Below are 22820 nucleotides of genomic sequence, written 5' to 3'. Positions count from 1 at the left end.
CTCAAATCTGAGTTATTGCTATGGTTTCATACAGTATCCAAACTTGGTTAGGTTATTAGGAAGCTTCTAAAAACAAAGTTCTCCAATTCAGAACTCTAACCTTAATCTGAAAGTTAAGCAAAGCCTCAGATATTGCAGGTTTCTTGCCCTAAAAACTTTGGAAAAACCTTAGCAAAGAATATGCACCATTCTAACCACTAAAAGTAAATTTAAAAAAATAATTAAATAAACACTAAGCCTAAACATCAACTATTTATTGGTGTACCATCGTTTAACAGTACAAAATTTCACAGCAACAGGATGCTATGAAACAAAACCAAAAGAGGCTGTAGCGTGCAACAGCAAACACCCCCGAAGTACCACAGCACATGCAGGAAGATATTGTTTCCTCACGCTGCTCTCTGCAGTGACCGACAGTGCTGGGTGAGGTCACAACACACTGTTACAGGCAGAAGGTCCTCCTTCAACTTTTGCTGTAAGGGTGCTATAAGATCATTCACTTTTTGGCTGTTAGAAGTCCAGACATATTCCCAAGTAGTGTTCTAACACTAGAGCAAAACCCAAACTACATTCTAATGCTTCTAACATTTCTAATACCACTGCTTGGTGATCAGCAACTGAAATGCAAAAACAGGAGGAGAAAACAGTTTACCTTGATTAAAATTAAGCCCTGACCAATGAATACTTTATCCAGACATCATGTGCAGATGTGAGAAACTCTTACCTGATTTACAGTTTAATGTATCATACCATAACACAATTACAATTGTAATACCGTTACAGTTAAAGAAAATACACTTGCCTCCCCTTTCTCATTTATTTTAACCCTCCTCAGTCTTGAAGCATTTCATATTTGTCGTCTGCATTTACAGATGGTAACATTATCTATGTAACCATTGACTTTAGGCAGGCCTAGACATAAAAGTCTATTAATGACTTAAAGCTCAAATGCAACAGTAAAAAAAAAAGTACATCAAAAAAATTCTTTCTTTCTTTGAAATATCCAGACTGTTAATGGAAGTCTCAATATTCTACTCTGCACAACCTGAGAAAGCACCTACAATGCTAATCTGACAGACAGCAGTCAGTTGTTACCTCCAGGGTTTCCACTCCCTTCAAATTAAGGCATCTGAAAGTTGATTAAGTTGCATGAACCATCATTCTGTTTGGTATGAAAAACATTTCTATTTACAAAATTTTGAAAAACGTAATACTCTTTTGTTTGTAGCAACTAAAATAAAACTACTCTGCTCTACCAACTGTCCCAAAGGCTTTCAGGGTTGGGGGATTTTTACACAGAATTAGGCAAAATGGGTAAGAGTAGTAAAATGAAAACTAGAACAAAATTATTTCCTACTTAACCTTCAGAATAGATCATCAAAATAGAATATGTACCAACCCTGCACACAAGGCTTCAGTTCCCATTTATCTGTCAGCCACACATAAGCAATGTGCCAGTGCTGGCAAGGAGCTGCTGTACAGTGTACCCATCTTATGTAAGTGTTCCTGCAGATTGTAGGCGGTTGCTATCTTTCTTAACTGCAGAAGACAAATGCTTCTTTTATTTTTAAACATTTTATCTTCAAAAGACAAAGTATATTTCCTTAGAAAAACCTTCAGAAGGGGGAAAACGCATACTTCTCTGCCACTTGGGACACCAGAGTTGGTATTTTATTCAGCATAACCTGTGAAATCTGGATGGTATTAGGTAGTTAAGTCAGCTTGTGTTATACAAAATTGGCTGTAAAAAACAGCTTAAGAATCACAGCGCATTTTAACTGGCCAAGTCAAATGGCTGGTTTTTAACAGTTTCACTCATTTACACCTATAAGGAACTTAGGTCACTTCCAGTTTCTCCATTTATAAAACTCAAGAAAATTTAAATTTTAAATGATGCAGTTATCAGTTTGAAATACACCAGAATCTTCAGTGGGAAAAATACTGGAATTGCAAATGAGTGTGGTTGTTTGTTTGTTTTTCGGTGTTTCAGGAAACACTAAAAATGATTCTTAAAAACTCAAGCACCATATCCAGCAGGTTAGTGTAACAACTGCCAACACAAGTCATTTCCATTAAGCACTTTGATCTCATCTGTGCCTTGGAAGAACCAAAAATCTGCATACTGGGTACAATGGTCTCTAACTCTAGTGTGATAATAAGCATTTAGAGGACAGCTACAGTTTCAAATATCATTTCGATTTGCCCAGCAAGCATTATCATTTTGTATCTGTGATAATGTGCTCAGTCACAGTATGAGACTAATTTGGCAATTCCTCTTTCCACTCTCATAAGGGCAAGAACTATGCTTTCACAACGCAGCTGGCCCTATCAAGTGCATAGATATGCCTACAATAAATTTCCTCTCTAATCTTCAAATTAGCAGAGTCCCAGCGGTCAGACTCTTGGAAGGCTCTCAGTACCTCCTTTCTTCCATAGAATCAATACAGACAGCACTTGGACATAAATATTCAAAATACAAAGGAGTATTTGTAGCTAACATCTGCCTTAGGGTTCAGTAAGCTAAGAGTGATTTCCCAGAAAGAAGAGGTGGGGATGAACTACCCACTTCAAGGAGAGGAAAAGATGCAATATTTTTTTAAAAAATAACTCGTCTTGGCATGCTACCTTATCAGCAAGGCACCATGTAAGAAAACAAAATTAAGAAAGAAGTAGGACTGGGCTGCTGAAGTCTGTCTCAAGTCAGTTTACCTGTGCAATTTGTTCTCAGGAACCTGCTTTGGCAAGGGAGTCGGACCTGATGATCTCTTGCAGTCCCTTCCAACCACTACCGTTCTGTGATTCTGAAGAAATACAAAACCCAGGTGTCTGCTACCAAAACAAACAATGCATTTAGGTGGTGCTGTTCTTCACGCTTCTACATAATGATTTCACTGTGACCTCTAAAATGTTCTATGATGTGTTCTATTTAGAAGACATTAGCACCTCTATGTACAATTTTATTTCAGCTGTGCTTACATGTTTCTGAGATACTAAATTCCTACATGAAAAGCTATTAGGCCTCCCTTTATAGTTATTCTGAATATTTTTTTCTAGCATGTGTATACAGATTTTTTCCCCAAATTCTAAAGACTTACAAAATCAAATGATAGATAATAAAAAAAAAAAACAACTTTGGAAATACTTATAAAGCATCTAAAAGATGTTTAGACCTATTCTGCAAAATCACTAGCCTGTGTCTTTTATAGAAATTCTAATATATTGGTGTTTTAAAAATAGCGAAGATGTAAACCAACCAAAAAAAAAAAAAACTGACAAAAAACAACCAACCCTTTTGCATGTAGCACTGTAATTCTAACAATAAACTGTTACAGAAAAGTTGTCCCCCCTTCTCCCTGTAGGTTTCAAATCCACTTACTGAAATAGCTTTTAGAAGCAGCAAAGCTGAATATACGTGAGTATACTGAGTACAAAATGAACATAGACATGGAAAGTACTTGTTATTAATAACCATTATCAGTAAATTAACTGATTAATTAATTTTTGACATTCATACTTCTACTGATTAGAGAAAACATTGTTTCAAATTGAGTTTGCCTCTGTTGCAAGAACAATGCTGACTCTGTTATCTGTTAAGATTTATGTCCCTCATTTCACATAATTCCATAGTGGATGGGAATCTATTGAGATTATTTTTTTATAACTGCCTACTCTACCTGTATTAAAACAACTGAATAGACACTACAAGGTGTCCAGAAACTTCACCACTCTTGCATATTACAATAACAATGCTAAATTGAGTTTCTCTTCATGGAAATCTTGAAATCTTAAGTATTATGACCAACTGAAGTCTGAAAAGCAGTGTGCTACAGTAGCTAACTTTGTAAAGAAATTAAAATTACTTGTATCTGGACAGAGGCAGGGAATGAGTCAATAGAACACTGGGGGATGCATTCCTCCCTGAACCATCTCCAGACCAAACAAAGGCACCTGGTACGTAATGGGAGATGTGGCCTACTCTTAGTGTAAATTAATTATCAGGCAGAGAGCTTGAGGCTGTGATGGCAGCCTCCCACAGCTCTGCTAAACCCCAAAGCTGGTAACTTACGCAGTTGTCACACAGAGCAATACAGATGATTTTTCACATTATTCAAAACTCATTTATTTGAATATAATTTGGTAGAACCTTCTAGGTCTCCCATAAACCTTCAGTGGAAAGGATGTAGTTCATGGCAATGCTATGAAGCTTAGTATTTAAATACTTCAACGTCTCTTTGGAAATTTTTTAAGTAGGTAGGTATATTACAAAAAAATTCTGTGTTTACTATTAGTAGACTTTAAAATGGTAATTAATAATAAAATTTTCCCAAGATAGTAAACTTCTAACAGATATTTTAAGTAAAACAATACAGGGTTCAATATGCATAACATACAAGTCGCTGAAACCAAATCAATCCCTCAAAATGGAATTAATGCTTGAATTGCTTACTGACAACAGAACTTTTCAGATCTACCACCTTCCTTTAAGAAACAGTTATAAAAATAATGCAGTGTGCACCAAAATCCATGAATAGATGGTCTGAGAGATGAAACAAAAAAGTTAAGTCTAGGATTAGCTGCCTCAAAGATAATGTATGGTTAACAACTTTCTTCAAAGAAGGGTATGAACTGCTTTGCTAGTCTATCACGTGAAAGGGAGATACAGTCACCTAGGCAGTTGTGCAAGCTATTTAAAATTAAGCATCAATGCTAGCATCTATTAACTCCTTCTGATAAACCAGAACATCTTTTAATGTAACTTCTGCTGACGCAGTCCTTTTTAACAAGAAGCTACATTATCCTTAACTTCTAGTACAGTACTATTTGTAGTAGAAATCCAGTAAGTTCATGAAGATTTAACTCATGTCGAACACTCCAGATCAGGATATGAAGATTTGTTATTTAATTTACAACTAGTAAGTCCATCCCTCCTAACAGCTGCTACCTAAGCATTCAGGACTAGCAAGAATTACAGCAACAACACTTTAAAGGCTTGTCATTAGGAAAGGACATCCAGACACAGTCTTCAGCATTTTATTAGTTTATTACTTTTGATCATCTTATGAACAGACATAATTTAATCTTATCATTTTTGTGGATATTCTTAGTATTGTCTCAATATGGGCATTGTTGGCTAAGTCATTCAGCTGAATCAACTTTTTTAATACATGTGAGGCTGTTATAGCATACCTTCACTAGCTCTACAAAAATAAACAGCTTCATAAAAATACCTTAAAATAGACAGGTAAAACATGAAATAGTATCTTGTTTAGATATGATACACAGATGCACACACATACATAGTACAGGGGATGGAAATATGCCCTTTGTAAATGGTCAGAGAAATCCAGATGTGACATTCCTATTTGTCAGTCTAAGATGTCAATGTTGATCACCATTTTCTTTGCATTTGCTTTAGTACTGTACCAAAATTTAAGATGTCTGTGTTAACGCAAATAGCAAGTAAATTTATACTCAGACGTCTACACAAAATCAGTTTTATAATATCTAAACAGAGCAAGAAAATATAACTGCAAGATCAACTCCAATTTACCTGCCAAAAATCAAGTTCAGTTCCTCTGGACTATGGCAGAACACTCTGGAAGGACTTAATAAGATAATGTGCCCCATTATTTTCTATGACTAGGAAACATAAATAGTGTAACTAGCAGAATGTAATTGAAGTTGACAACCTATAAAAATCAAAACACGAATGTCCATTTCGGTATTATAAAAGCACTTGATAATTCAAGTCCAGAGTAAGGGTCAAATATTTATATGAACACATCATATGATTGCTAGATATTTTACTGTCATGTCCTGTCCTAGAAGTGTGCATTTATTTAAGAGAGAGACCGCTTTTTAAAAGAAGAGTTCTGACAGTTCAGAAAGTAACATTTATCAATAAATTGGATCAAACTCTTCAACATGTTTTTTGATAGCCAAAAGGTTGATTAATTTTAAAAACAAGCGTTAATAGAACTTCCAAGGCATTTCAGAAAAGGTTAAACAACTCCATGATTTCATTTGTTTGCTTAGCTATTTCAAGATGTTCCCATTTATGACTAAGCTGCAGGTGCTATTCTGTTTACTTTAGTGCCTCTGAACCAAGCCCTTGAATTGAACAAAGCAAGGAAAGCATTATGATTCAAGTCAAAGAGGAAGGAACTGCAGGACTGTTTCCCGTTAAACATGCTACTTTCTACCTTCCTTCATGGGCATGACTGAACATCAGAAAATGATTTCTGTAAAATGAAATTTCTTGAAAAAGATATACTTTGCTTCTTTTTATTTCTACACAGTGTTACAGAGATTAGCAAAATACTGTATTTCAATACCAAAAGACTAACATTTAACCTTTAAAAATACAATAAACTTCTACAGGATGGAACTTCAATTATTATTACATTCAATAATTAACTAAATACTAATTTGACATGAATTCAAAATCATGTTGCATAATTAGGGCTTGTTAGCAACTTCAATATAAGAGATTTTGCAAATATCACAGTAAGTATGTCTGAACTGCAACTCAATGCACATAGGCAGATGATGCTGTTAAGCAGTCCCTATTCATAACCTCAAGACAGCACAGAAAATCTCTTGCACAAACCTGTTGCCTGTTAACTTGTACCAACACAACTACTTTCAGATATTAACAGTGCATACAGTAACTTGAATTAGCTCCATGGAAACTAGTCAATTTGTTATTTTTAATTTCTAAAACTTGTCCAGTTCAACCCACTAGTGGACAAAAGAAAAACATAGAAGGTGACAGATTAATGTGTGAAAAAAAAAATCAACATTCCATTAAACCTAAGCAGCAGCTATTTACCATGCTTTCTTCATATGATTTATGCTAAGTGCTTAGAGTTCTTCTAAAATAAGGATTGTCTTTTCTGGCCTCCCAAACATGACGCCCATCTACAAGAAGGGCTGGAGGGCAGACCCAGGGAGCTATAGGCCTGTCAGTTTGATCTCAGTGCCAGGAAAGCTCATGGAGCAGATGATCTTGAGTGTCATCACGCGGCACTTACAGGGCAAGCAGGTGATCAAGCCCAGTCAGCATGGGTTTATGAAAGGCAGGTCCTGCTTCACGAACCTGATCTCCTTCTACGACAAAGTGACCCACTTGGTGGATGAGGGAAAGGCTGCAGATGTGGCCTACCTTGACTTCAGTAAGGCTTTTGACACCGTTTCACACAACAGTCTTCTCAAGAAACTGGCTGCTCGTGTCTTGGACTGGCATACGCTTCACTGGGTAAAAAACTGGCTGGATAGCTGGGCCCAAAGAGTTGTGGTGAATGGAGTCAAATCCAGTTGGAGGCCGGTCACTAGTGGCGTCCCCCAGGGCTCAGTACTGGGGCCAGTCCTCTTTAATATCTTCATCGATGATCTGGATGAGGGCATCGAGTGCAGCCTCAGTAAGTTTGCACATGACACCAAGTTAGGTGCATGTGTCGATCTGCTCGAGGGCAGGAAGGCTCTGCAGGAGGATCTGGATAGGCTGGACCGATGGGCAGAGGCCAACTGCATGAAGTTCAACAAGGCCAAGTGCCAGGTCCTGCACCTGGGGCACAACAACCCCAAGCAGAGCTACAGGCTGGGAGATGAGTGGTTGGAAAACTGCCTGGCAGAGAAGGACCTGAGAGTATTGTCTGATATTCGGCTGAATATGAGCCAGCAGTGTGCTCAGGTGGCCAAGAAGGCCAACACCATCCTGGCTTGTATAAGAAGCAGTGTGGCCAGCAGGGCTAGGGAAGTGATTGTCCCCCTGTACTCGGCGCTGGCGAGGCTACACCTTGAGTACTGTGTTCAGTTTTGGGCCCCTCGCTACAAGAAGGACATCGAGGTGCTCGAGTGAGTCCAAAGAAGGGTGACGAAGCTGGTGAGGGGTCTGGAGAACAAGTCTTATGAGGAGCAGCTGAGGGAGCTGGGCTTGTTCAGCCTGGAGAAGAGGAGGCTCAGAGGCAACCTTATCGCTCTCTGTAAGTACCTTAAAGGAGGCTGTAGCGAGGTGGGGGTTGGTCTGTTCTCCCACGTGCCTGGTGACATGACGAGGGGGAATGGGCTAAAGTTGCGCCAGGGGAGGTTTAGGTTGGATATTAGGAAGAACTTTATCGAAAGGGTTGTTAGGCATTGGAACGGGCTGCCCAGGGAAGTGGTTGAGTCACCATCCCTGGAGGTCTTTAAAAGACGTTTAGATGTAGAGCTTAGGGATATGGTTTAGTGGAGGACTTGTTAGTGTTAGGTCAGAGGTTGGACTCGATGATCTTGAGGTCTCTTTCAACCTAGAAATTCTGTAATATGATCATATAACCTCCCTGTAAAAAGCATGGCAGAGCATTCTATGTCTTTAATTGTCCCAAACAATTGGGTTTACTTTGAAAGTTATTAGAAGTATTTAATCTCCTCCATTTTGTTTCTTTTAAGTAGAAATAAAATAGAGGCCTAGTACCAGAAGATTAACATCTGACTTAGAAGTTCAAGGGATCAGTTCTTCTTTTTAACAACTTAGTTTAGATTGGACAGTGTGATATTTTAAGTAGCAACAAAAGTACAAGCAAATATAAATTAAACTGTAAGTTTTTAGAGAGAATGTTTATAGTGCGGCTGTCCTGATCAGACCAAATCATTCAATGATCCGAAACTGGAAGATTTAAGATCCCAGGGTTTGTTACCCTGGGATAACTGAAAATTACATGCATTATATTACATGTATTCATCACACAAATGCTGTGTGGATATAAATGCCCATTTTTCTCAGCTAATCTGAGGCAGTGACACAGTTTTGGCAGTCCCAGTCCCACTTCATTCTATTGTCTACTCTCCTACTAAATACGTGAATTATTCTCTGTTGTATTTATCACTTTTCTAGAGTCAGAATGAGATCAATACACAATATACTTCTCGCATTTCCTACTCCAGTTAGCCAAAACTTTTACTAGAAATGCACAAATATGACTGTTTGGATAAAGAGTATTAATCAGGGGTTACCAAGTCTACGACAAACTTTAGAACACACTTAAAAAGATAAACAGCACAGTGGTTTCATTGTTTATTTATCAGCTGTTATGTAGACCATGGCTTTAGGACAACTTTTTTCCTCCTCAGTCTTCAACTCCTGTTTTCTCCAAGTTTTATCTACTAATACAGCAGAGCCAAAGAACAATTATTACACCTTACCTAGAAGCAAACAGTACAAAGTGTCATTAACTTTGGTAACAGTGAACCAAAACAGTGAACAGTTTAACAGTGGTTCTACTGCTCACATCCCACATTGTATGAAGTGACCTCATTTTTTATGCAGCAGAGACAAAAGTCAGAATGTGGATGCAATTATATCAGTTGTAGTAGATTTACACCTCACAGCATCCTCACAAAACCTGAAGTCCTTTTTTTTCATAGATACAGTCATGAAGTATACCAAGAGAATGCTAAATCTATCAGAGGCTTTCAGGTAAAAACAAACAAAAAAATAAAACCCCAACTTCCTAAACACTGGAAATTAAGCATGAAAATATATCAGAAACAGAATATTTTGGCTTTAAAAATAAAACAATACTTTTTACAAATCCAGCCTTTTTACTTCTCAAATCTATAATGCATCTAAGAAGACCCACAATACTCCCTGTTACCAAGGCGAGACCACAGGACGGGAAATCATATCACATTGTTTCTTTATGAGTTCTGAACAATGATTATGAGTAGATCAAACTTAATCCCGAGATCAACACCCATACTCTAAAATAACCAGAAAAAAGTATGTTATTAGTATGGTGCCTGAAAACTCTGATATTCTAAACAGTTTAATGCTATAATCCACAGTCCGTGCCCTCACTGCTTTAAGAAGCAATTTCTCATGATCTCAAAGACTAAAATGAACTGGAATTCCATTTTCCATACTGAAATTAGCTAAAGACCAATAGGGCAGAAACTTTGGGTCAGGAGAGTTTATGTTGCCTAAGGCCACTTTAAAAGAAGTCTCATCTGTTAAACTAGTGTATGTTCCAATATTTCATTCTTTACAAAGCTGCTTGATTAAAATAAATAAATAAAAGATGGTAACAATAAAACTGTTTACTATAGTCTTCTGCACAAATTGTTACACTTAGCAGCTGTTATGCCTCTGAATTCTCTATTTCTGGGGATTTTCTCTGATTAGAGCTTCAAATGAGAAAAGCCTTCCCTGTGTAAAACAATTCCCCTTGTAAAGCCTTCAACCTTCCCCTTGTAAAACAATTATCATTCTCATTCCCCTTCATTTTAAATTAAACAGAAAAGGTCCTCCATTTATGCAGAAACGGCCGTATCCAAGAATAAGCTGATACAGAGAGGGACATACTGAACTTTAGAAATACTTCAAAGCCACTCAACAGCAAGTCAATAAACACAGAAAGAACACCTCTTCATTTGAAGATAAGAATTTTACAGGTGTAGTTTGAAAACTGAGAAAGCCTGACTGCAATGAACTATTTCACTCAATCAATTAAGACTGATTACTTCCAAAGATCTTCTTAAAGGAAAATAATATTTATAAACTTACTAGTTAAAGTGATAACACAAAAAAGCAAGTTAACACTCATATGAGTGTGAAAGACAGACTATCTGTAAACTGTTCCCCAGTAAAGAACAGAGTATTTCTAAAATAAAAAGGGAAAACACTGTTAATTAATTCTGTTATACAACAAAGTGCAACACTGCCTTATTATTACCAAACTTCAACAGCTTACTAAAGGTCATTCCCTAATGAACACGTACTTCAAATGTTTAAATAATTTAAACTATAGTTATTGACTAAGTAGGTCTGATGACTAAACACAGGTCATTTTTGTTAGAAGCACCAAGTTCATCCACAGTTATGCTGTGACCAAATTACCCGCTTGTCAGATGACGTGCCATCCTACTTCTGGTTATTATGACCCTGTCTAAACTGCTGTGTCAGCAGAAAAACTCTTAGAACACAGACCAGAAAAATGTTTTTAATATATTTTCCTTGTATCCTTCTGCATGATGCAGAAAAAGCTCTTACTGAACATTTCGAGAACACATCAAAACTAGGGTAACAGACAATTTACAAACTCTTAAGTCTGAAAAATACTTCAAGCCATAATTTCTCTCCCACACAGTAATTTAAATTTTATTCATGCAATAGACATTGTTGGTCTTCCAACAGCACAACAAAAAATGCACTTGCTTTAATATTTGTTCTAGACATTTCCATCATCTAACAGTCATCAAATGTAATTTATCAGAGTATGTTCTAGAACACTTTGGCTAGTGCAATTTACTAACTCTGAAACAAAGTATTTAATCATGAATATATCAGTCAAAAAGGCTGAAAAATGTATCCAGTGCCACTCTTTCCTGAAAGACACATGGTTTTGAACCCCATTAAAACCGCTTTTACAAAAATACTACAAAGTTTTGTTCAAGGCCCTATTCGGAAACTACCGATGATCTGATCAAAACAAGACACTCATCAAGCATTGTCTGTTAAAATATAATCTCAAAACAGTATAATCTCTAAGCCCCAGGTTTTTTTTTCTTGCGGCTTTATTTCATTACTTTTTTCTGGCAACAGATCACAGTTCTTGGCTTCCCTTGATCAATTCAGTAACTGCTTTCCTTCTCAATTCCTCTTCCCGTATTTGCTATTTCTTCTATCCTCCACGTATCACTAAATCAATTCTCATATCACACCTATTTCAGATTCCATTTTACCTATCAAAAGTGCTCTGTGTGTTTCCTGGCCATATTTTTTCTTCTCATGAGCACGTGCCTCAGAGAGAGAGATTACCTGGAAACCAACTCTCTTGTCTACATCCATGTACAGCTACAGAACTCCATCTTTTGTATTATCTTCTGGCCCCACTACTGCCCCCAAATATTTAAGAAACTGTAGATTTAGAACTGTGCCTATGCTCAGAAGTCTCCTTTCAGTTAGTTGATCTGTTTTAGTCTGAAAAAAAGGAAAGAATGGTATGTATTGTACAGTGTCTTTTCCATCCTCCATTTCAGATTTATAGTTTCTCTCCTTATTGTCCTTGTTTTATCAAAGCTTCCTCAGGGCACAAAAAGATGCACTGAAGTAGGTTGCTACCACCTGCGTTTCAACCCTTTCCAGAGTCGATCTTTCTGTATTTCCCAGTTTTATGCCATGCTTGTATAAGATTAGGCTCATTTTACAGGACCTCGTAAGAGAGCAGTCAAATGGTTAAACTGGCAGAACAGAGGAAGGGTGGAACATCTGGCAGAGGAAGGAGGGAGTCATTAACCACTCAACTCAGATCTACCGCAGCCAGAACAGTTTGCCTCACCATGCTGATCTGATTCCAGGAGAAATCACCCATTACACTCTGTTACTCATAGAAGCAGAGAAACTTGGTTTAAACTGTCTACAGACATAGAGTGAATTATTTGAAGCTTGTTTTACCTTGGAAGATTTATAATTCCTGTAGCCACAAGGCTGGTTTACATTTTGCACAAACTGCATTTACTAACTGCATTTTTGCACAAACTACATTTAACATTTGCTAAAACCTTCATCTCACACCAAGTGAAAGAATGAGTACTGCTATACTGACATTGACGCAAAGGAGCATTAATATAAATAACCCATACAAATTCAGAAATAAGAAAGACTATGTAAGCAGCAACTTCTCTTTAATCAAATATTTACTAGAAACCAGGTGACTTGTACCCTCAAACAGGATATTTAATTTTTTCTGCTGTACAGAAACCCCAAATGAAATTGTAGCATGTCATATGTTAACCAGACAATGAGGTTTTCTGTTATTCCTATAAATTTACTTAATTGTCTGATGTTGTGATTATATTCATTATTTACCTAAACTATATCCTAACTCCAGAAACATTTGAATTGTTCAAAGAAATAACAGGAAGTCTCAAACAAATGACCCATTACCTGATCAATTTTGCTTTTGGTCCTATTCCTCAGTATTCCACAATAGCAAGTATTGCTGTCACTTTCAACACTTGCAGTTGGTATTTATATCTTACTGCAGGATTCTCATGAACACATTCATCAGTACAAATTCAACTACTGTCCTAGAATACAAGCATTAAAACCCACAATTTTACTGAACAATCAAAAACACTTAAAGTGAAGATAAACTTTAAAACAGAGAACTAACATGCAAAGACATCACTTTATTGTCAATTTTGCATTCAGTGGTGCTGTTGCACAAGAGTATTAAGTCAACGAGCATCTGAATTTGTCTGTCCTCAGAACTGTCTTAATGGGTGCAAACACATTTCCTTCTGTTGTTGAACACAAAGCTATAAAATAAGAGCTGAAGTGAGTGCAAGGATAACTAAGAGTGACAGTGTGTGAACAAGCATATTGCTATCCAAGAAAATTATGGTACAGATTTTAAATAATACAAAATCAGACATCACTACTCAATGGTGTCAAGAGCCGCTTCAAAAAGATTTCTAAAATTATATTTTCTAATTCACATAGCATATAAATCTTTAACAAAAATCTTACACTGAATATATTTATGTAAAGGATAGCTATACAAAGAGTACAGCTTACATAATGAAAAAAAAGCAGAGAATCATTAGGGAATTCCTTTTGGTTACCTGTTTTGAGTTGTATCTGATGTGTTTTTGTGATGATATTTTTTTTTTAAAGAAGCAGCCCTAAAAATACGCTATAAAAGCATCTCCTACCAAGTAACATGAAATGATAATAACCAAATGCTCCAAAATAGCCAAACAGATTTATTAGTCCATTCAAAAACTCCTTAAATAATAAACAAATTGTTCATTTCAACTGTAATCAATGTAAAGATCCCATTCATTTGTCATTTTAGCATATTTAGCAAGCTCCATTTTCAAAATACACACATTCCAAGTCCCTTTTCCACTGCATAAGCACCAAATAAATAAAATAAAAGCACACCCCTTTGCTTTCACATGTACAAAGTTACTTACATATAAAAATCAAACCTAATTCGCTACATACAAAAGTACTTGTAACGTGTACCAGTTATGCAGATAGCATTTTAAAACAACAACAACAAAAAAAAACCACTTCCTTATAGATAATATTTAAGTACACTTACTCAGACCATAATTCACTGCTTGGATTGATGAATATTCAGTGTAAAATAGATCATCTGTACTTAAAATTGACTGCATCTATAATACTGTGATGCAAGAACAAATGCATCCACCACAATTGTATTTATGCAGCGATTTCTTTGCTTATGCTAAGGCACAGCTATTATTTTCCTAAAGCTTCACTAGCATCTGGTCCTAAATCCTGAAAAGCTTTAAGTGTGCATTCAACTTTGTATAATGCATGTAGCATCATAAATGAACGCTTAGCTTTGCAGGATTACTTTACCAAAGAATACATTCCCATTTTTTTTTTTAAAGTAAATAAAAGAACAAATAAAATAAAATAAAATAAAAGGATTCTGCCAGCAATGTAATTAAACGGCATGTCAGCAGCTGGCTTTTTTTTTTTCCATAGGAAATACTGAGAAACAACGGACATTTATGGGTGCTGGACTTTAGCGGAATACACTAACTTGAACTCTATTTTCACAAGTTTCTTTGCTTCTCAATTTTTATGAGCTACCTCTCCTTCACTTAAAATAAGGAATGCCTGACAAACTAATTTTAAATGTCTCCAGAATTTTAAAATCAAATTTTCAGCAAATGTTTCCTAGCCCTTCAGCAGACTTCTAACATTAGAAACAAAATCTGGAAACAAGAATGCCATTGCCCACACTTTTCAGGGCTATAATCTAGGGCTGATTACCTTATAAATTCAGTTTAATAAAGGAAGAAAAACAGGGGTGTTGTCTTTATTATTTTTTAAATGTTTGGTTCGTTTGTGTTACATTCAGTGTGAAGATCAAAAAGGAGCTGAACTATGACTTCTCCCCCATTTTGTTGCTTTTGGCATCATGCCCAGGTTTAAGCCAGTTTTCAAACATTTAAATAATGACTTTAGCCAAGTACCCAAATATGAAATCTTAAAAGACTGAGTCAACGATCACAGAGATTCAGCTTATTGCACAAGTGCATAACTGTTATATTAACATCTGGATTTAATAAAAAGTAATCTGAACACTGTTTAATAAATTCTGTAATGTGAATTTGCTTTGGAGATTCAGGATGTGGAAGATTTTTGTGGTAGTAGCTTAGACAGAGCCTCAAAAACAATAAAGAGTAGTTTTACAGCAGCTGTCAATCTTTACTACTGAAGAAAAGTTTGAAAAAGCTTTGTTCCAAAGTGAATTATTATGGAATATAGGTTCTCGAACTTCAGATGATGAATACTGCTTACAAATTGATGCCAGGAAGATGGGTTCACTGTGCTTAATGCAGCAGAGAATAGTATCATTTAAAGAAGCAAACATGAAACATTCATGGTTGTGATGTGCAAATAGGCTTAATTTTAGCTGTTGATCTTTTCACACATGTTGCTAAAAAAAGTAGCAGGTATATTCACTGTAAGAATCAAAGGCTGCAGATACACTAAACCAGAACATGAAGTGAAGTAGTTCACCAAATGTAAGCCAACCAACCTCCTCTTCTACAAGTAGCCTGAATGTATCCCAAAACCACACCTAATCTTCAGATTAAAACAAGTTCCTCCATCTTTAAGTGTTTCCAGTTGCTAATTTTTTTGCCTAACACTACAGTTGCAGGGTGCTGATTTACAAGTATTTGAACCAACTTATATTGAGATGTTTTTTCTCCCCACCAATACTGTTTCTGGCTCTGCCCTCCGTTTTACTTCTGGTAGTGGCACTCACATACCACTACCAATTTTGAGGGCTAGAATTGCAATATATATTTATTATTTTTTTTTTTTAGAAACAGGATTTAATTTTCCATCAGATCAGCTCCTTCATCTGACCCACTATGTGGCTCTCACTGCGTAGAAAAGAGACCAAAAGATCACAGATACAGCAATGGTTGGACCACTCTTTTTCAGCGGCAAAATAAACCTACAAAGTATGGTATTTACTTTGACAGAGAAAGTCATTGTCATCCTCATCCCCCTTCCCTCATACTGGATAGGCAACAAATATTGGAAACTTACATGAGTCTTGCCTCAGGGGGTTAAAGCAGCTCAGCATTAAGTTCACCCCTTCAACTACATATGCACACAATTACCACCATTGTCAGCAGAATGGAGTACTGGCTGTTCCTACGTACCACCTAAGTCTGTATTTTTGGTTATCATAACAGATGAATAATACATCTATAATGAATGATTAATAATCAACACAGAACAAGATTTGGCACAACTACAAAATCGAGAGGACTTCTCATATTTACCTTTAGTATGCAGATAAACTGCAAATTACTATATTGTGATTAGAAAGAGACGGTAAGTTAACAAATCCAGCAGTGTAATTATAGAATACTGAAGTGGACCATGACTACATTTTCATTTTTACAGCTTCCTGTTTACTAAGAACATCATTTATTAATTTCTCATGCCACATTTGCCTTTTTTAATACAATAGTTAAGAGTTTAAAAGTGATTTGACATGATAATGACAACAGCAACTGAAGTACTATTTTTAATTAGTCTGTTTCCTCATTTCTTACTGATTTTAATGCTGAGTTCTTATCACCAAATACAATTAGTCTTTGAAAAACAGTGATTTGTTAACAGTTCAATCTTCCACAATTTTATTCCAAGTACATGCAATTGAATGATTTTTTTCTCCTGTTTCCTCCAACAGTTTAGACTCCAATCTCATCCATCCCTAACAATTACTTGATCGATTCTCTTGTCACTGACATATACTCACACAGTATATAAAAGTCTTACTGGAAAAAATATCATCACTCTTCATACAATACCAAATAATTGTCAGGACTTTTTTTTGAACTCTGAGATGGATGTATTAATGTTTGTAAGGTCAAACACTGACAAATCTGTTCCAACTACAGTGGAAATTATAAAGTTTAGTTTCCTATAAGCTTATGTTCTCTGTCTTCTAAATATTTATCTGTAACTCCAGCCCCCAGCTGTGCCTCACTTGTGCTATATGGGTAGTCCAGAGTAAATGTATTTTGACTGTCCAGTCAGCTGCTGCCAACCACAGTAAATAACTGCTGAACTCTGTCTGCCTTTCCCTAATGAGGCTGCAGGGGGTTTTCTCTACTAACTTCAACCTTGTGAATATTAAGAAATTAGTTGAGATAATTTTCTCAGAAACGTGATTAAAGCTACTTGTATAAGACCTGTATAAAAACTACAAGAGAAGGCAATGTATAGCCAAAGCCAGCAGATAGTGCCACCCAACTCAAACCATCTAGAAGCTACCCAAGTCACATATTTGGTGCTCTTCAAAGGAACAGTTTTTCAATAGTCTTTCACAAGTGATTAGGTATGGCACAGAGAAATGACAAGTTGAGCATTTCTAAGTGCATTATTAGTAGTGTTCACTGCATCTTAAGACAACGGAATAAATATGAGTTGATGAAGTATCTGATAATGTTTAAAAACCAGGAAAATCAAACTTACCCCATTAGGCACTATGTTTGCACATATGGTAAGTCCGCATGAAGGCTGATCACCACACTCTCAGAGCCATGCTTAACAATTCTTATTAAAAACGGAAATTGTCTTTGTTTTTTAAAGTCAGACTGTACATGTGCTTATCTTTACTACATCACACTCCCTAGCCAGGATACTCTGGTGGTAGATTCTGGTCTGTTTCAGTTTGTAAGCAGATTTGCTGGAACACATCAGTGCTCCAGATACATCATACCTTCTGCATACATCCAGAAGGTTTTGTACTTCTTTCTCTTCTTCCAGTCTCTGGAGCAGTTCTTAGCCATCAAACTTGTGTGTAGTGTCTGGCTTTTTCAGTAGAGGTGGAGTCAATACTCTGTAACATCTTAGAAGGGCCTCAGTGGAAATAATCAAGGAGGCTTTAAGCTTGGTGCTCTGCCTTAGTAATTCTGAAAATAAAACCATCCCTTCCTAGTTCCCCAAAACAAAGCCCTTTCTTCTTCCCATACAAAAAGATGGGGAGGGAGGGGACAGGATCAAAGTTTTCACCAATTCTGTAGTAGCTGGACATCAGAAGCACGCTGTTTCAAAACTGCAAATATTTAAGTTGATATAACTTACATCCTTATTTTATGAAGCTACTTAAGCCCCATGTCTTACTCTAACACTTACTGAAGTTCAATTCTAGCAGCAACCATTAAACATTCTTAGTTACTCCCTTTGAAAAAAGTTTCCTCATCTATAACTGGATGTATTTAATTAAAATGCATCGGTCTAGTGGAACTGCGGAAGTGCTGTACTGTAACGTGTTCTGCTGGTACTAGCCTGAGTTGCTGTAAAATAATTGTTAAAATAAACAAAATGCTGTATTGGTCAAATTTTCCATTACCAATATCAAAGTTAACATTTAGAAAAAATCTAACAAAATCTGCAAAGGCTTGCAAGCCTGACAGTCCTTTAAAAAAGAGAAAATATTATTTAATCAGCATAAGAGTCTTTAAAGCAAAATTCTAAGAGATGATTAAAAACACTCATACCAAACAACTAAGCAGAAGCATCACAATGATTTGGTTTTAGCTTATATATCATGCGTAATATGTATCCCCAAATTCCTGCTTGTATGAGAACATATCTCTTAGAAAATCTTCCCTTTCTGACAGTAGTATAAAGCCAGCATAATTTAAAGCAATACACTGCTCATTAAAAAAATAGTAGCTACACAATAGTTTCATTAAATAAATAAAAAAAATATAAATACCACATAACTTCAAAGTTTTAATAGGTTTAAGATATAGCACTTACCTTGTATTTTTATCCTCCTTTTATTGCATCTGTTTCAGCACATTTCTGGTCATTGGGAAAGTAAAGACAAGAAAAACAGCAGTTACAAAAAATGCCACAAAGGTTCATTATTTTAAAAATTACATATGCTATTTTGACTAGGAAATTAATACATTAATACAAGTTGCTCTTTCTTAGCTTTTGCACTCTTGACATTGAAGTATCTTCTTGGGTTAAAAACCCTGAAGGTAAACTAATTTCAATATGCTCTAGACTCATTCTTTAGCACCTTTCACATTACTGCTCAAACTAACACACTAATTTTGTCTTTCTAGTTACCTCTGGCAAGAATAACAGTGCTAGAGATGCATTACCCACCCCTTTTAATTTAAGTGCAGTACAAAAGACAAGTTCTAGCTCCTTCAAGTCCTACTTGCATAATCCCTTACAGCTAGAATGTCTCTACACTTGAAAGTTTAAATGCTCTTTGCACCTATTCACTTGAACTTCATTTACTAACAGAAATATATTTTAGTTACATATAGATTCCAATATGAAGGAACTTTTATGAAGAAAAAGGAAACTGTTCACAAAGTTTGTCTTTTTGCTATGACAACACAAACATATTTCCTCAATGATCAACCCTTAATTTATTAGTACATTTTACAATGTCCGTTCATAGATGATCTTAGAGGTCTTTTCCAAGCTGAATGACTCTGTGATTCTTTACACACACATATGATTATGCCAGCAAAAACCTACTGCTTACTAAATTTAAGAAAGTTCAAAAATCACACTTATCTTTAGAGTTAGCATTTATTAAATGCCGTTTCATACAACATTAATGAGTTCTTCCAATTTTGGCTTTGATCCCATAGGTATCAAAATATTCCAGACAACTCAACCTCACAGATTGGTTCTTTCTCTGAGAGATGAGTTCTATAGATAGGGTTTTACTTCTTGCAAAGGTTTGCAGGCCCAAAGGCTGAAGCTGACGTTATGGTTCCGATACGTATCAATGACAGAGATTACAACACATAAAAAAACATACATGCAAGAGGAAGGGGTTAAAAGACAAATACCAAAATGGACTACAGGAAGAAATGGTCTAATACTAAGAGGTATCCCATTTTCCTTCCAGTAATTAATTATTCAGTAATCTAAATGTCATTTTATTTTTTAAAAAGCAAATACTACCAACTATATTCCATATCCAACAACACATTAATCCATAATATCATAGTGAATTATCTATATTGATTTATAGGCTGACAAGCAATGGCTTATATATATGAAAATTAAATTTGGCTGAATATCTGTGTATTAGCCTCCACCTTTAGAGCTTTAAAAAAAATATATCATTCAGCAGAATCACACAAATTAAAAATGGTGTTTTTACATCATTTTCATGTTACTGTGTAACTGCTCCTAAAAATTCACCAAGTCCAGTCTTCTACTTTTCTCCAAATATATTTAAGTTGTGAAAGTTGCCCTGTGCTTCCAGTAACATACTATGAATTTTCAGCTTCCATGAGTTTTTATTTTCTTAGAAAACTGCATGATTACCAGACAGCACTGATAACTTCAAGTTTTAAACACACGTTATACCACCAAATCATAATTAGTCCCAGCTAATTACATGGGAAAAAAAGGTTCAGGAAAGAACTAGATAACGTGTCAAACATTAAGAAAATAATTTCATAAAATGCCAGCTGTGCCTTTGAGAGCTCTAAAACACCAATTAATTCAAAACCTGGGCATTCTTCCACCATAGGGTGAAAGAGGTAGTGTGAGGAAGGGGTGCAATCATCTTCCCATAAAGGTGAACTTTAGAACACAGCAGGCTCACAGGACAGTCAGTCTCGATCTTTTAGACACTGACATTGAAGTTATGTGCTGTTTGTCAAATATGCACAAAAAGATGATTTTATAACATTTACTTCCTAATTTAACAAAGTGTTCACTTTAAGTCCTGTAGGTTTTTGTGCTGCAGCCACAAAAGCCCCGGTAGTACCTCTCTGTACTCGGACACAGCACCAACCCCAGGGGGAGAATAAAGGCAGACGTTTATGGCACCCAAGGCACACACAGGTACGCTGCTCCCTCCCTCCTGCGGAGCCTCGCCCCGCTCCTTTCCGCCCGTACCCGTACAGCTGCTGCAGGCAGCTTCCCCTCCAGAACGACGAGCACACACCCGCCTCCTTCCCGACCCACCAAGCGCCCGTCCCAGCTCGGAGCACCACCGGGCGGTGCAGGCCGGGCCCCGCCGGCTGATGCAGAAGCGAGGCCCTCACGGCAGCCTGCTCGCCGCCGGGCCGCGCTGCGCCGGGCCATACCCTCAGCCCGCACGCCCCGCGCCCGCGCCCGCGCCCAGCTCCGCCGGCTCCGCCGGCCCCCCTCAACCCCGCTCACCCCCGCTCGCCGCCACGGCCATGTCTTCTCGCGAGCTCTGCGGCCGAGACCGCCCTCGGGCGCGCGCCCTGGCCATTGGCCTGCGGGCGGGGAGGGCGGTGTGCGCGCGCGTGTCGAGGCTGCGCGGCAGCCTTACGCGCGGAGAGGGAGGGGGCGGCGAGTGCCCGGATGGTGCAGTTGCAGAAACAACCTAACAACAGCAGATACTGAGCAGTGAGCTGTGTGCAGATCTCGTTGAACCCTGTGATTCACTCCAATTTATTTCTGCCACCCTTTGCGTAAAATAGTTCAGATGTGTGGCCGCTCTTAGAAGTAGTGCTGCAAACAACTTCAGCTAAGTGCTCAAAGTGTCGCATTTAATAAATCCAACAAATCTAATCAATCCATTTAATAATTCCTAAAGCAATTGCGGTGAAATTCAACAAAATCAATTTGTATCACAGATTGCGTATTTCTCAGAAAACGGGGAAAAGACTGTATAATGGCACAGAGGCTAAGGTCTTACTAATGCTTTGCCATTATGCTATTTGGAGACGATCCTAAAACTTCTAAAACAGAGAAAATGATAAAAGGCATTATTTCAGTGAGTGTCCATTGTGCCCAAATGTTACCATCTCAAACTCAGACAAATGACAGGCTGAACTCGGGGCTGGTTATAACATCTGGCCAAACAGCTATCGTTGTTAACAGAAACAGCACAAGGTGGTGTGCCTAACAGGGAAGTAGGAAGACTTGCGGTTAAAAAAATCCAGTTCCTTAGTTCAAGGTCTTTTTCTGTGAAAAGATGCTTTTAATGTGGTCAGAAATTTGTAATGATAAAGGAAAGGCATTTACAAACTGACGTTTATTCAACCATATTTGCATTTTAACAAAATCCAGGGATTCAGCTGAACATGGCTACATCTTTAACATTTAGTTGTTATGGATAAATCCAGGAGGCTTCATCAAGTCAACCCAATGACCATGCCTAGAACATGTATATCGTCCTTCAAAATGACTCAATATTCAAATCTAATTTTTTTCACTGTTTTGGAGTAAAAGTTTGCTCTAGGGAGTTCTAAGAAAACTGATAATTAAACAACAATTAAAAAATCCCCACCTACATATTCAACAGTGCACACAAAACCTACAAAATAGAGGAAATTGATGTATTTATGTTCTAGTAAAGAAGTTTGGCTGGAACTGGTACTGAAGATGAGTTTAACGCACAAAGGTATCTCTTGAGGGTATTTGGACTTAAAAGCTTAAAAGCAACCGAGTGACACTAGACAGTGCATGAAAAGGAAAACGCATTTAAACAAGCAAATAACTAATTGAAAACAATTTCTGACTTATAATCACTCCCTCGAAATGTCCAACACAACACAATAGCTCTTCTCTGAGCACCATCTTTCCTGTGTTAGGCATGAACAAAAACTTACTTCTCTTTGTAGAAAAGTTCAATCACAGAACTCAGCACTTGCCTCCAAGAATAACAGTGAGCCCCGTGCGCCTTGCAATACTTGTAAACAGAGGTGGAACAATCTGAACAGGTAGAGTAATGCTGTTGAAAGGAAAGGTGGGCCTTTCACTCTGCTGCTCTTGTGTTCTCCTGCTATAAACTGCTAAA

The 22820-nt window shown here is 37.1% G+C and overlaps 1 protein-coding gene across 15 annotated transcripts in view; it reads right to left on the bottom strand.

Annotated features, from left to right (window-relative positions):
* Window positions 1-21321, bottom strand: part of MRTFB (myocardin related transcription factor B) — an 89461-nt gene extending 68140 nt beyond the window's left edge. For 6 of the 15 annotated variants that reach the window (XM_068699224.1, XM_068699240.1, XM_068699237.1 and 3 more), the window contains exons 1-2: window positions 21212-21321; window positions 18821-18865 (exon numbers count right to left, since the gene is read on the bottom strand). The gene's annotated coding sequence lies outside the window, so the exon portion shown is untranslated. Of the gene's footprint in view, window positions 1-2709; window positions 2830-12925; window positions 13069-18820; window positions 18866-20944; window positions 20968-21013; window positions 21173-21211 lie in introns of those variants that run through there. The other 9 variants (XM_068699228.1, XM_068699235.1, XM_068699236.1 and 6 more) reach the window with 8 other exon arrangements.
* Window positions 21322-22820: the final 1499 nt, after the last annotated feature.

This window comes from Anas acuta, chromosome 15, assembly GCF_963932015.1.
Source record: "Anas acuta chromosome 15, bAnaAcu1.1, whole genome shotgun sequence".
Classification (NCBI taxonomy): domain Eukaryota; kingdom Metazoa; phylum Chordata; class Aves; order Anseriformes; family Anatidae; genus Anas; species Anas acuta.
The sequence above is the reverse complement of the archived record's forward strand: the minus strand, read 5'-3'. Positions and strand labels throughout refer to the sequence as shown.